Source organism: Arvicanthis niloticus, chromosome 10, assembly GCF_011762505.2.
Source record: "Arvicanthis niloticus isolate mArvNil1 chromosome 10, mArvNil1.pat.X, whole genome shotgun sequence".
In the NCBI taxonomy this organism is placed as follows: Eukaryota; Metazoa; Chordata; class Mammalia; order Rodentia; family Muridae; genus Arvicanthis; species Arvicanthis niloticus.
Window position 1 is genome coordinate 44,110,645 of NC_047667.1, and position 6,000 is coordinate 44,116,644.

Genomic DNA, 6,000 nt, shown 5'->3' on the forward strand with positions numbered 1-6,000 from the left:
ACTCTTTGGAACCACGAGCCTCCAAATTAAATGCTTTCTTTTTTAAAAGTTTCCTTGGTAATGGTACTTTATCATAGCAATAGAATAGTAATTAAGACAAAAAGCAACACGAGGAAGGAGGAAAGGGTTTATTTGGCTTATAATTCCAGGTCACAGATCATCATTGAAGAACTCAAAGCAGATACCTGAAAGTAGTTCTGACTGCTATTCCACACAGCATCACTTCCACCCGGAAACTCATTTCACAACCAAAGTAGCTCAGCAGGAACCATGGAAGATGTTTTTTGCTTGACAGCAGGTAGGTTTATATTGTTTGTTTTCTTATATAGTTCAGAACCACCTGCCTAAGGGATGGTGCTACCCACAGTGGGCTATACTGTGCTCTATCAATGAACAATCAAGACAAGCCCTGACAGGCATGCCTATAGGCTAATTTGATCTAGGTATTTCCTTGATATTCTCATCCCAGGATGAGAAATTATAGGTTATACTAGGTTGACAGTTAAAGCTAACTAGGACAGTGACAATTCATAGATTCTCAGCTTGTTATTTCAAAACAAGTAGCCATTCAAAAAAGGGATCTACTGCCTTTCTACTTAAGCCTTCACTGAACAGATCATTTTTTTCTGATATGGAGACAGTCAGGACAGCCTTCTCCACACCCCATGTGTTCATCCCAGAGTACATTTTGCCAGCAGCCCTTAAGTTTTAAACACTGAATCTACCCTGGAGTATTTCCCCCACCTTCTCCCACTCCTCCCCCATGTAACTGACATAGTCCTGGGCCATATGATAAGTGAGAAAACCCTCTGGGGCTCTCCAACTTGAAGTTGAGGAAAAAGGTAGCAGGAGAGACATGACTCAGCTAGTGATGAGTGGGAGCAAAGTCAAGTGAAAGATCCTGCAACTGACCCAGACGTCAGGCCACAAGTGCCACAGCCAGGAGTGACAAGACTGGGGAAGAGAAGTGCCCCAGGAGGCAGGAGAGACAGGCCCAGGGAGGAAGGGCAGACATGCAGAGAGGTCAATGAAAGACAACTCTGATTGAGTCTAACACAAGGGCAGGCAACAGTGCCAAATCTCCCACATATAAATGTTAGTTATTTTTACCTAAGTACTGGTTAAGTGCACACAGAGTGCCTAGCTTGTCCCAGCATGTGTGATGCATACCAGATCAATCCTCTGTCTCCTCTATCTCTCCAAGTGCACACCATTCTCTGGCCTTGTCATTTTAACAGCAGTTAGGACTGGACTTAAGTCTACATAACCCCTGAACTGTATGTGTGCTAAACTGGCTTCTCTAGGCTTAAAGATGAGGATAACACATGAGCAAGCCAGCTCAGTCAGTCAACAGGGTCTCAAGCAAGGGAGTAAAGGTTGAAAAAGAAAAACAGTTAGACAAAATTATAACATGACTGTAGCCCATACTGAGGCTGAAGCAGTTTATTTCTCTCCAGCCTGTTTTTATACCATTCTAGGTATATCCAAAAAACACAGTCAGTTCTTAGATCAAAGACAAAGTAATCAAGTGAAGGAGGAAATAAGGAGATCACACAAGATAGGAATTAAGTAAAGAGATGACATAAGGAAGTAATTCATCAAAGTAGTAAACAAAGCCCCATGGTCACTATTTCTGATATTCATAGCTGAGCCTGCTTCCTTGTCCAAGCCCAGTGACAAATGCCAAATTCCTAGAAGTGGTACCAAAAGCTCTCAACAAATACATTCTGTTCTCAATGGTCCTGTGGGTTCCTGATACAGAAATAAGGGAATATTCATGCAGAGAACAATCCTGGGCTTTGCCCACATGTCTCTCTCAGACCGAACTGGAAAGATGGAAGCTGTATGTGAAGGGATTTAGCAGTGCCCTTGACATGAGAGAGACTCCTCTTGGGCTGTGTCTTGGTGACGGCTCCTCTGTGCCTTCCTGCTCCCTACTGGACCTCTCTGCTCTGTCTGTCCTTCCTCCCTTAGCCTGTCTCTTCTGCCTCCTGGAGCACTGCTCTTCTTTTCCTCAGTCTTGTCGTTCCTGGCCTTCGCCACAGTTACACAAACAGTGATCATTGCTGGGGAAGAAGCTGTCTGTAGGTTTTGATGGCAGCTCCAGGGGTATGTTTTGTATGTTGTCACCTATGCTGGGATGAACTCTTCAGTGATGTAGTTACCTTTGAGTAACCCAGGATAAAGTAGGTAACCCCAAATAGACACTGTTGCCCTAAGCTAGACCTGTGTGAAATGATTCCTTCTTTTGTTGTTGGTGTCCTGTATTGGGTAAGCAGCTGTTTGCATCTCTCCAGAAAAAGTCACGCAACATTCAGAGGACAATTCTGCTTTTCCAGATTCCCTTGATGAGGTCCCAGGCACAGCTATACCCTGTCACCCTCCATCTGAGCTCTTCTTCATATATACTCTCAAGACTGTGAACCCCAGCATTGAGCCTCAGCCCCTTTCGGATGTGGCCCTAGGCCAGCCTCCCTCATGTCTGTTATATGACTGATTGTATAGTATGGCTAACGCACATTTGAGGCCAGGCTGTGGCATATGGTTTCCTTCTGGAAGAGGGGCATAGCTAAGACACAGCTGGACACACTGGGCTGTCACTGTTAAGGAGTGATTTTCACCTGCCACAAAGCAAGGAGTGAAGCCTGGATTCTTGGGTACTTTTCTGGTTGGCTCTGCAAATCTTTGTAGAAGGACTCTGGAACACAGGGCTGAGTGGGTGGGCGAGTGCTCTGTAAATTGGGCACAGTCCCTGTTCTCAAAAGCATGGGTCTAAAGGAAAGAGAAGGCATGTTGAATTGCCACTTGGAGAGCCACTTGATGCCCCTGGGGCATACTGTAGAGGCTCTTATACCCTCACTTCACTTCTCTCTGGGCATGAGAAGCCTAGTGCTTAGCAGTGTTCTTCACTGATGACACTTAGATCAGAAGGCTTTGCAAATGGCACTGCTAGAGCAAGTGTTGGAGCAAGTGTCTACCAGACCAAGATGGTCAAGGTTTCCTCTCATTAGAGAGTGGTCCTGTTTCTACCACTGGGATGAAATCACCTGAAGCCATCACTGATGGACCACATGGAGGCAGACATTGTCGCTCAAGTTTTGACAACCTGCATTGTACTTTCTTTTTGCCCATTTAGCCAGTCCATGTATGTTGCTGCAAAAGTGGTGGGGACTGGAGAGGAAGGAGTCTTCTAGGCTTTATTTTTTAAAAAAAACTCGGCCTGTGGTAGGACGGACACACACACAGAGAGAGAGAGAGAGAGAGAGAGAGAGAGAGAGAGAGAGAGAGAGAGAGAGAGAGAGAGAGAGAGAGAGAAGAGAGAGAGAGAGAGAAGGAAGAGAGAGAGATAATGAGGGTGGGGTGGGACAGACAGAATACAAGCAAGATGCTTTGCTTCTCCAGAGCAAGTTCCCCAGTCTCCAGGCTGTGCTGTATTGGGATCCAGGTCTTAGACTTGGGATGGGATGGGGCTCTGATGTGACCTGTGTGGGACTTGTGGGGGGCATCATCTCATTCCACGCTTTCCAGTGACCTATGCTTGAATCACTGTTCTGTTACGTCCTATGTTTTGATCAAGCTATTTCAGAGGCACAGCAGTCTTTCCTGCACAAAAGGGACAAAGAGATGATGATGGAATCTCTGGTATGGTTGTTGTGAGGTGGGCAGTGGAGTGGCGAGTGTAGCTCTTCTCCCTTTGTCCCCTCTTTCCCTCTTCCTCTATGTCGCTAGCTCTCCTGAACCCCAGGACTCCAAGTATCTACTACCTTGGCAATGTGTTGCCCTGCCCCTCTCCTCTAATGGCAGCCAGCCCCGAGAGGATGGGCTCCTCCTCACCTTTGCTTATTAGTGGGAGGCCCATGGTGCTTTTGCAAAGTTTAGGGAAAGGGTATTTCTGGCTTTATTCAGGCTGTATCCTGGCAAACAGCAGGCACTCAGTATTTGCTTAGTAAAATCTGTCAATTTGGATAGGAAAGAGAAGAGAGGGAAGTGAACACACTAGTGACAGCCTTTACAGAAAGGTGCCCACTCCAGAAGCTTCTACTGGGCCACCATCATGCTGTCTGCATGGCTGTTACTCTCTATCTGCACAATAGGTGAGACCCTACTTGGGCCTGGAGGAGGGTGCACTGCTCCATGTACCCCCAGAGGCCCTCAGAGTTCTTGGTTGGTTGGGAGGAAAAATGGAAAGAAATAAGTGAGTTTCAGCCATCATTCCAAGGTTTGGGAGTGAGATGCCCTTCCCCACTCCCACAAGCTTCCATTGAACAGACTGTAGCCAAAGAAGCATGTCTAGAGGGCCAGTCCTGGGGAGAGGCACCTTGAAGGTCTTTGGGGTAGGAAAATTCTCTGAGGAGGGGAGGCGTGCGTTGGGTGGGAAGGAACACTGCCGGAAGAAGTTAACCAGGCCCCTGGCAGCCAGATCAGCTCTAGGCCAGCTGCTGGGTGCAGGTGCATAACACACCTTGGGTTTACTTCTTGGGCTGAGGCCAGGACCAAGTATGGGAATGGTATATGAGTCTTTTAGAAGATACCCTCACTGAGCACACAGGACTGGAACAATGAAAGCAGCAGGTGGTCCCCACTTAAAGCCCCCCTCACTGAGTACAACATGTGGAACAATCCTGGTGGAAGGTGGGCGAGCCATTGGACCTGCAGAAGATGACAACCTGGGCCCAAGTGGCAGAAGGCACAGTTAGAAGTGGAAAGTTCCAGAAAGCTTGCTATCGTTGACAGCATTTGCTGTGAGATTAGATGCCAGGGACTAACATGGGGGGTCCACTGGAGCCTGGACCCCATAAAATGAGCATCCTGGTTCACAGATGGAACAAGGATTCTACAGAGTCCCAGGCTTGTTGTGGGTTTCAAGGGGATGATGGTTTTTTTTTTCTCCAAACTGCTGGCTGTGACCCAGTAGCTCCTAAAACCAATTTAGTGGGCCACAGCAAGAGCTTTAAAAATTAATAAAGTAGCATAAAAACATCAAAGTGAATCATATATACTACCAAAATGAATAAAAAAGATGTTTTCCTCTTCTTTCTTGGGCATAGGGATTCTCCAGCTGTACTTAGTGACAGGCAGTTTCAGTAGCTCTGGTAGGTGCTAGACTTTCACTCCTGGAGAATGCCTGCCAGTCCTCTCCTGTCCACGCTCTGTCTTGCACACTTGGCCCTCAGTATCTAGTCTGGTTTCTGGGCTCAAAGCTAGTTTTCTGTGTTCTAGGGTCCCCAAGACCTCAACAGCAAGCTCCTCATTGCCCTCTACTCTGCAGGGTGGAGAGCCTCGGATAAATACTCCTTTGCTAGAAGCGGGGAAGCAGTTGAAGCCAGGGAGGGAAGGAAGGGGCGAATACTGGGACGTGAGGGTATGGGACGGATTCCTGGTGAAGTTTCTGCCTCTCGCCTCCTGTCTCTCCCTCTCCACTTTCCTTCAACACATAGAGTGCTTTTGGTGCATCTAGATCAGGGCTGGGGAGATAATGGTGAATAAGGTTTGTTCTGTATCCCAAGTTGCCTGGTAGAGAAAATGAGGATAGAGTAAACTCTCTTCCCCAGAGGCATCTGAAGAACTCAGATGCTGGTCCCAGCAAGCATATCCCTACTCTATGCCGGAGCACACCTGAAATACCTTTTGGGTGATTCTAATGTATAATTGCACTTAGAATTCCTGGTACAGAAGCTGTGCTGTGCTGTGCTGTGCTGTGGTTAAGGGTTTGAACATGGTAGCCACATATCAGTGTTTGAAGTCTTGGCTCTCTCTATTTCCCACTTAGTGACCTTAGTTATCTATTCAACTCTGTCACTTGGAGTCTTATCTGTAAAATAGATATAAACAAATCTCAGGTAGTCCTCAGGAAACCTCAGTGAGCTAAATGGCACATCACACGTGCACAATAAACACTGATAATCACTGTTATTCACCAGGCACAGGAGAGGAGAAGGTCAAAGACTGAAAGAACAGCCAACTAGTATGGCCTGTCCCTCTGAACCAAGGTAGCAGTCT